General features: G+C 43.1%; 1 non-coding gene and 1 pseudogene across 1 annotated transcript; one reads left to right on the top strand and one right to left on the bottom strand.

Moving 5' to 3' along the window:
- The first annotated feature begins 4,860 nt into the window (after nucleotides 1–4,860).
- LOC109693267 (heterogeneous nuclear ribonucleoprotein K pseudogene) lies at nucleotides 4,861–7,879 on the top strand (annotated as a pseudogene).
- Nucleotides 7,880–8,264: 385 nt separating this feature from the next.
- On the bottom strand, nucleotides 8,265–8,405 carry LOC141415833 (U4 spliceosomal RNA). Its single transcript, XR_012440790.1, has one exon. It is a non-coding gene; the product is annotated as a U4 spliceosomal RNA (small nuclear RNA).
- Nucleotides 8,406–8,962: the final 557 nt, after the last annotated feature.

Below are 8,962 nucleotides of genomic sequence, written 5' to 3' on the forward strand. Positions count from 1 at the left end.
TTAGTTGTTAAGAGAATCCAGGTTTTTGAGAAATCTCCTGATTTTTATATGTCAACACTAATTCTTATTTTTGTTAAACATGTAGGTAGCAATGAAGTGTTTGCTAAACTAGATCCATTTTCCAGTTAAACATTTTTGGTATTTATTGGACATTCTTGTATAATTGTGGCAAAAGGACCTGATCACTCATTTCTGATAATTTCAGGAGATCTGGGAAGGGCAAAAAGGCAATCAGGAAATTAATTATGATATGAATTATATAAGAAAATTATTTAGAATGCACAAATGGAAATGCTGTCTGGGTTTTTCCAGGCACCTAGGAACTGAATAACTGTCAGTTATGACATTATTTGGGGAAAAATGTTTCAAATTTTAATAACAATACAAAGAAACAAGCTTTTGGAATTCAACCCCTTTATCGATTGAAAGATGCTGTTATATCTGGTTCTATGAGATATGATCTAAGGAGATTTGGGAGAAAGTCTGAAGACTTCAGTCAAGATTAACATCATTGCCTGTGGCCCATGTTACACTAAACCATTAGATCATATATCACTTGGAACATATGAATACCTTCCAAAACATTGATCTGTTCCGAGTAAATTTGTAGTTGGGGCCATTCCAGCTAACTTCAAAGCTATCTTAACTCTAAGCACGATTTACAGATGCTATGATGATTAATTTTATGCATCAGTTTGATTAGGTCATGGTACCCAAACACTAGCTTAGATGTATCAAGGAAGGTGTTTTTAAATGTGATCAGCATTTATAATCATTTGGCTTATTAAGTGAGGAAGATTCCTCTCCATGATGTGGATGGGCCAATCACCCAAGGAACTTAAGAGCAAAAAATGAGGTTTCCTCAAGAAGAAAGAATTTTGCCTCAGGATTCTTAGACTTCCTGCCTGGATTTCATACCTGCCCTATACATTTTGTGAGTGTGTGTGTGTGTGTGTGTGTGTGTGTGTCCACCCTATTGGTTCTGTTTCTCTGGAACACCCTAAGATCCCCATCTAAGAGTCTGAAAAATACTCTAAAGCATTGCTTTGGGCACGCTAGACTAGCACTGCAGATGGCAATCGTTATCCTCTGTTTCTCTGGGGCACCAGTTGTGACATTTCACCTGCATCCCACAGGTTTTCGGCTATAGGCTATTGCAGAACTAGGCATTGTTGAGCCTACCCAGAACACTATAGTTCTGCAAACAGAGGAACACTTCCCCAACACTGAAATCAGTGGTGAATTTCAAAAACCCCCTGCAGAAGACATGGGAGAGGAACAGCATTTAAAAGTATAGAAACGCTGATGAGGTGGCACTGTTGCAGGAGGGCTCAGACAGAGATTGAGAAGGCACAAAAGCTTTCAGGAAGCAAGTTTATTAAGCAAGCTGGCAACAACTCAGTGGACTTGAGTTCAAAGGCTGAGCTCCAAGAACAAAGGAGGCCTTCCTTGTATGCCATTTAGAGCAGGTTACAGAAATGAGAAGGTGGCGTACAGTTTGTCCCATACATAATCACATGTTATTTCATTGTCCACTTTAACCTCTGGGGTGAGGTGATCCTTCTCTGGTAGCCAGATAACATTCCCCAACTCTGGTTTTTCTTTGTTTCACTGTAGCACTCCTTAACTTTCATTATCATTTGTTATCTCCCTTCCCCTCCCTGCCTTCCTGTCACATTTCCCCCCTTTGATGATTGATCCCACTTCTTGGTCTAGGGGTTTATATTTTCATAGCATCATTGTATGAGCAGCTGTCTTTTTTTTATATAGTGTCTTTTATAATGATCCTGAAAGTCCACAGTACCAGGGGGATTACGCAGGGTAACATTAGGAATGCTCCTAAGACAAGGAGCGTTGCCCCTATTAAGGTCTTGAACCCACCTAGGGTTGGGAACCAGCCCCCGAACAGGTCACTGTGACTCCATCCCTTCCAGGTCTGCACAGAGACATGGGCAAGCTGTTTTATCTTGTTGGTAATCTTTTTAATTACTTTTTCCTCATCATTAATCTGTAAACAGCAGTTACTTAGATTGAGATTATTCCAGGCTATTATAAATTAGGGAAGTCAGCCAGCAGGTGAGGCTGGGGCTCAGCGTGATTGGGAGCCCCCACCACTGAGTCTCCTGAGTAGCATCACTGTAAAACTTTTGTCCCAAGCAGAGGTGGGGTGGAGAATTGGCCTTTTGGACAGGAGATACAGTAATTTTCAATAGAGGTTTTTAGGAGCCAAATGCTCTCCCCGTGGCTGGGGGAGTGATTTTATTAAAGGGCTCTTATGGGTTTAGCTCTTTTGTCTCCCATGGCAAATGGTCTCCCATACCCATTCCCCCACAAACATAACACAAAGTTACATTTAGAGTTTGGGTTATGGTCTCAGCTAATGAGAGGAACAGGTTTTTGGTTTTAACTGAGATGGGAAACTCACTTTGTAGCTCCTCATAAAAAGAGTGAAAGGCCTGCTATGAGGAGCTCTCATGAGTGATCATGGTGAGTTGAAAATGCAACAAAGTACTGGGGTCTGTTTCATTTTTATAGATTAAAATGTCAAACTTTTTCACAACTTTCCAGCCTGTTTCATTGAGATCAAAAATAGTAAAATTTACAGGGTTACAGGCAGCAAAAGTGAAGTTGGGGGTTGTTTTCCATTTTTGTAAAAGAGCGGCAGTTCCATGTGAGGTACGGACCTCCCCTTTTAGCCAAGTTGCCCACCTTTCACAACCCCAATAAGGGCAGTAGAGTTGTCCATAGTATGCACAACTGGATGTCCCTCTATCACCTTTTAGGCATATGTACTTGTCATTTAACCTATAGGTCTTTCCCAGACTAGCCCACAGTTGCCCTAAGGCCAGGTGTTTTCAGCTGTTGTGGCACACACATCAAAGTATATGGACACAGGTTTGTTGGGGTCATTAGCCCAGGTGCAGTTAATGAGCTTTCCAGTGCTGGTGAAGCTTTGAACCTCTAGCTGTTGCTCCCAAGGGTGATAGATGGGATTAAAACAGATACACTGACCATCATGAAAGCATATTGAGTAAGTAGTGTAGTTGTGGGTGCACTACCCAACAATGGTGACTGCACAGGAATAGTAAGTATGGAAAACCAGAGTTTTGGTAACAGCACTCCCCGCTCGGGTAGTACACAAACATGAGTCACAGTCCAAAGCCTGGGGGTCTCCAGGTAGAGCTGACCAATATTAGCAAGAAAAACACATGGAGTAGACTCATCCTTAAAGGTGAGATGGGTGGCTCCTCAAGCCTCTGCCATGCATAGACTAGCTTCCAGAGTGACAAGAGCAGGGTTGACATCTCCTCATCCATGGTCTCCTGTTGTCTCCTGGGAAGCAGGGTCCTGTAGGGAAAGAGTGCAGGCATTCTGAAGGGTAATCTTGTACAGTGAGGCTGGGTCAGGGATGCATTCCCATTTGAGGGAAGCTGGCTTCATTCGACTGTAGTGGATCCATGGAATGATCTCTGCTACTTTAACCATGGTGGGGGTGGACAAAACAACAACAAAAGGACCCCTCCAGTAGGGCTTTAGTGGTTGAACATTTTATTTCTTTATCCAAACAGCATCCCCTGGTTTATAAGGGTGCATGGGGTTGTCAGGCTAATGGGGAGTTCCTCTTTTACCCAGTCATTGATTTTTAAGAAAGTCAACCCAAGGGCCTGTATCTGCTATATCAAGGCCTTTGACTAAAGGGGATGGACACCCAAAAAGAATTTCAAAAGGGGAGAGACCTGTCCGTTTGGTGGGGCTTGACCTAATCCCGAGCCAGGGTATGGGAAGTAATTGATCTCATTGTAGGTAGGTCTCTTGGCATAGTTTTTCCCATTGTAATTTTAGAGTCCTATTTATACATTTTGTTTTCCCTGAACTCTAGGGTTGGTAAACTGTGTGCAACTTCCAAGTTATTCCTAATCCTTTTGCCATCAACTGTACCACTTCAGCCACAAAGGCTGGCCCATTGTTTGACCCAATAGACATAGGTATTCTGAATTGAGGGATGATTTCCTTTAACAGGCCCCTGGCCACTTCTCGGGCTTTCTCAGTCTGAGTGGGGATGCTTCCACACATGCTGAAAAGGTATAGATGAATACCAGCAAATACTTACATCTTGGCCCTTGTCAGGATTGTTTCTGGCACACAGGTAGCACCTTTTACATACTGTCTTAATTATGCTGGAGAGCTTGGGGACATAAAAGTGCTGGACAAAGGTGGTCCAGAGCTGTCCACCCTAAGTGAGTTCCTTCATGGAACTGCTTGACAAATGTGGGAGCCAGTGACTCAGGTATGGCAATACAGCCATCAGTAAACTTTCCCCATCCATCCAGTAGAAAATCTCCTTCTTCAGTCTCAAATCAAGCCTGTTTTTGTGAAGTATTCCCATTCAGATAAGGGACATGGGAACAAGGCAGCTGCCAGTGAGCCTGAGATTTGTCCTCCTTTGAGGGCTGCTCACTTGGCTTCCCTATCAGCCTTTTGGTTTTCCTGAACAGCTGTCATCTCCCCTTCTGGTGCCCTTGACAGTGCCTGACCCCTACCTGCTCAGGGGCCCATACAGCTTTTAGTAATTTTAGAATTTTTTGTCCATGTTTAACACTTTTTTGTCCTTTTTTATAGGGCTCCATGGACAAGAATAGTAGTGAAAGCATATTTAGAGTCTGTATAGATATTTACTCACAGTCCTGCAGCAAGCTGGAGTGCCCACCTGAGAGTGATAAGCTCAGCCTTTTGTGTAGAGGTTCCGGCTGGCAGTGGTCATGCTTCAGTGACAGCATCCAGAGTCACTACTGTATATCCAGCAAAACGTGTGCCATCCTGGACTAAGCTGCTGCCATCTGTGAAGTACTCAATGTCCGGATGACTAATGGGCTGGTCAGTCAAGTCTGGCCAGCTGGAGAACACCTCATCCATAATTTCTAAACAGTCGTGCTCTGGTGGGCCTGAATAATAGTTTAAAGTCTTAACAACCTGTAGTCAGACGTGGATTTTTACATAACATGCTTTGATATTTGACCATTTGGGAGTTTGCTAACCAGTAATTTCACTTATATTTCATAAGAGGTGAAACAAAGTAGGGAACTAGGGTGCTTCCCAGCCTTGGGAAACTGCATCAAGTTGCTTTGATAAATAGGCCACCAGGCAGTGCCAGGAAACTAGCAGCTGGGTCAAGACTCCTACAGCTGTCAGCTGTCCCCAGTCTGTCACGTACATGTAGGAAGAAAGGCTTCATCTCATCTGGCAAGCCCACAGCAGAAGTGTTTGTGAGTGCCCTCTTATTCTTAAAGCCCTTTTCTTGCTCCTTACCCCATACCATGGGTTCCCATTCTCCCTCCTTTGAGGCTTCATAAAGGGGTTTTACCAAGAGAGAGTAATTGGGGATCCAGATCCAACAGAAACCTGCAGCCCCTAGAAATTCTCTAATCTGTACAGTGGCACATAAGGGGGGTGGGGACTCCTCAGGGTCCCCACTATTATGGATTCCTCTGGCTTTTTACATTTTTCTATAATTTTTTTTTTTTTTACAAATTTTACAAAAAAAATTTTTACAAAACTTTTTTTGTAATTTTTCAGTTGCTGCCATTCTGGCTACCATGACCTTATATGCTTCCTCTAGGTGGGGTTTTAGCCATGTGGACTGACTGAGGACTGCATGCTGACAGCAGTCAATTCCCCTACAGCCACTTTAAAAACTTTATTGACTATGACCTTATCTAATAACATCCCTGAGGGTCATCCTACGCCAAAGCAGGCCAGTCTATTTCACAGAAGTCCCTAAGCTTGCCAGGAGTCAGCTTGACCCCATAATCTCCATTAAATCACCTCTTAAAGTTCTTAAGCATGCACTCTAGGGGGGTGTTTTTACTGTGACTGCCTCCCATTCCTCCCATTTGCCAGATATCTAGACAGAGACAAAGATGGTTGGGATGAGGGCTGTGGAGAGGAGGTAGGGGGTCCTCCTCTCTGACACACAGGGGAAAACAAATAACACCACTCACTTTGTCCATCTCCCACCAATTCCCTTGCAGGGATTTAGACATCTCTTGGCCATAGTGAGTGTGTATAAGCTCTGGACTGGAGGCCATATGAGTTCACCCTAGACCATATGAGTTCACCATAGACCCATGGATTGGGACTTTGCACTTGCTTCATAACCAGACTATGTCTCAGGCTCACACTTTCACACATTCTCACACAGCACAGTACTTCCACCCCACTCCCTGAACCTGAAAGTCATGGTTTCACCCCAGAAGGGGGTTACTTAGGTGTCTTTGCTGGGAGTTGATCAGACTCCCCTTCTACTTCTGAGGCAGGACTGAATTTGAACCTGGGTTCTTACCAGTCTGATGAGTGGGACTACCAGGTTGGTTCCTGAGACTTTCCAGTTTCCTTTGTGCAACCAGAAATTATCTCCTCAGCTCACCAGGAGAGGGGCTGCCTCCTCTCTGATGAGCAAGGTCCAGTGATGCCTGGCAGGGGTGGCCCTGCTAGTGGGCCAGGGACAAGTGAGCCAGCAACAAGGAGGTAAAAACACCAACCCTCCAAGTCCAAGAAGAGCCCCCAGAAATGTTGTAGGAGGGCTCAGACAGAAACTGAGAGGGCACCAAAGCTTTAGGGAAGCAAGTTTATTAAGCAAGCCAGCAGCAACTCAGTGGACTCAAGTCCAAAAGCTGAGCCCCAAGAACAAAGGGAGCTTTCCTTATAGATCATTTAGGGTAGGTTACAGAAATGTGGGGTAGGGGTACAGCTTGTCCCATACATAATCACATGTTATTTCATTGTTCACTTTAACCTCTGGAGTGAGGTGACCCTTCTCTGGTCTCCAGGTAACATTCCCTAACTCTGGTTTTTGTTTGCTTCACTCTAGCACTCATTAACTCTCATTGTCATTTATTATCTCCCTTCCCCCTCCCTGCCTTCCTACCACAGTACAGACTTCATACATGGAGACTACAGTGCCAGGTTTTTTTTTTCAGTCCCAGACAGCAGTGGTCCCAAGCTCGTATTGAACATCAGTGCTGATGTTGAAACAGTTGGAGAAATTCTGAAGAAATCATCCCTATGTTGAAAGAGGTCTTTAAGTAAAGAAGATTACCATTGCCCACTGCAACCAGCCAGCTCCAACTCAGAGCTTAAATCGCCACCGCTCTAAGGGAAGCCACTTTGACTGGGGGTTGAGACAGGCAGGAGAAATTGCTGAGATCAAAGGTACTAAAATCAAAGAACTTTAAGCAAATTCTCAGATGACAATCAAGGAATGCTGTCCTCATTCCACTGACACAGTTGTTCTTGTCAAAGGAGAGCCTGATAGGGTTGATCTTATATCTCAGTCTCCCATCCAAGGATGTGCGCAGCCCTTATGATCTCAACACTTACGATGAAACCTATAATTATGGTAGTCTTACAATGATATTTGATGGTTTTGGATGTCCTGTGGGGTTTCCCATTCAGGGAAGAGGTGGTTTTGATAGAATACCTCCTGGTCAGGGTGAATGCCCCAGGCCTCCTTCTGGAAGAGATTTTGATGGTAATGAGCCCTCATTAAGGACCTCCTTCTCCTTCTCCTCCTGGTTGAGGTGGGCAGGGTGGTAGCAGAGCTCAGAATCTTCCTCTTTCACTACCATCACAGCCACCTAGAAAAGATCTAATGCCTATGACAGAAGAGAAAGACCTGGAGGCTGCTATGATGACAAGGTTAGTTTCAGTACTAATGAAACTCAGGACTCCACCATAGATAAGTGGAGCCCTTCAAAATGTCAGGGTGCACTGTATATGATTATTTCATGCGGGGGATCACAGCTCATATCGTGATCTTGATGGATGAATTGTTACTGCACAAGTAATCATTCTCAAAGATTTAAAAATATCCCCCATGTAATTATTGTGAACACCTTACTTTGTGGTCACTGTAAACATTTCAAGGGGTGGAATAGGAGGAAAGTAACTACAGTCCATGTGTCACTGGCACTTGTTCAGAGCAGTGTGCAGAATGTAATGGTCTTTTATAAGAAACAGTTTATAACTTTTAGATAAATTTAGTGAACTTATGTTTGGTGGTCTTTGTTTGGAAACAGTCTTCAAAGGTTGGCTGAATTTTCCAACCCACTAAGTTTGATTTTCAGCTCCTCTGTTAGATATAAGTACACTTCTTGGATTGGCAAAGTATATTGGCAAATCCAGTCCTGGTGATTTCTTGATGGTTTGAAAGTCCATTGCTTGGACTTATGACAAGCTGGGGATTGTTTGGGCTTTTTTTTTTTCAGTCTCCATATAAACTGTCAAAAATTGCCAATGTCAACTATATTTCAAGTCGTCATGGTGGGGTATTTGGAAAAGTTTTCAATTAACAATGATCGCGCTTCGGATAAATCTCATTGGCTATGATACTGCCACTGCGAAAAGCTTGATCGTTTGGTTTTCAACATTGTTTGCTCCTGATTTTCCACAGTTTTCTAAGTGAGTTGTAAAGAGTCAAGGTGGGGAGTGATACTACAAGTTGAGTAACAATGTGTGTACCAGAAGTCTCACAGGCTGCAAGTTTTATTAATTAGATTGACATTTGGTGATGAAGTGACTGATACTGAATAAATTCTGATTAATTTTATTAGGTAATGGCTCATCTGTGGACTTAAACTGTTAATCTAGTGCCTATTAGTTAAATTTTGTAATATACATATATTTAATATATGTACATATAATATGTATATTACATATACATATGTATATATATAATATATATAGACATCCTTTCCAACTTGGGCCTGGCAGAATGGTTTCCACAAAGAAGGGTGGTAAGAAGAAGGTCATTCTGCCATCAATGAGGTGGTGACCTAAGAATACACCATCAACATTCACAAGCGGATCCATGGAGTGGGCTTTAAGAAGCATGCCTCTCAGACACTCATAGAAATCCAGAAATTTGCCATGAAGGAGATGAGGACTCCAGATGTGCCATCGATAT

Source organism: Castor canadensis, chromosome 1 (genome assembly GCF_047511655.1).
Source record: "Castor canadensis chromosome 1, mCasCan1.hap1v2, whole genome shotgun sequence".
NCBI lineage: Eukaryota > Metazoa > Chordata > Mammalia > Rodentia > Castoridae > Castor > Castor canadensis.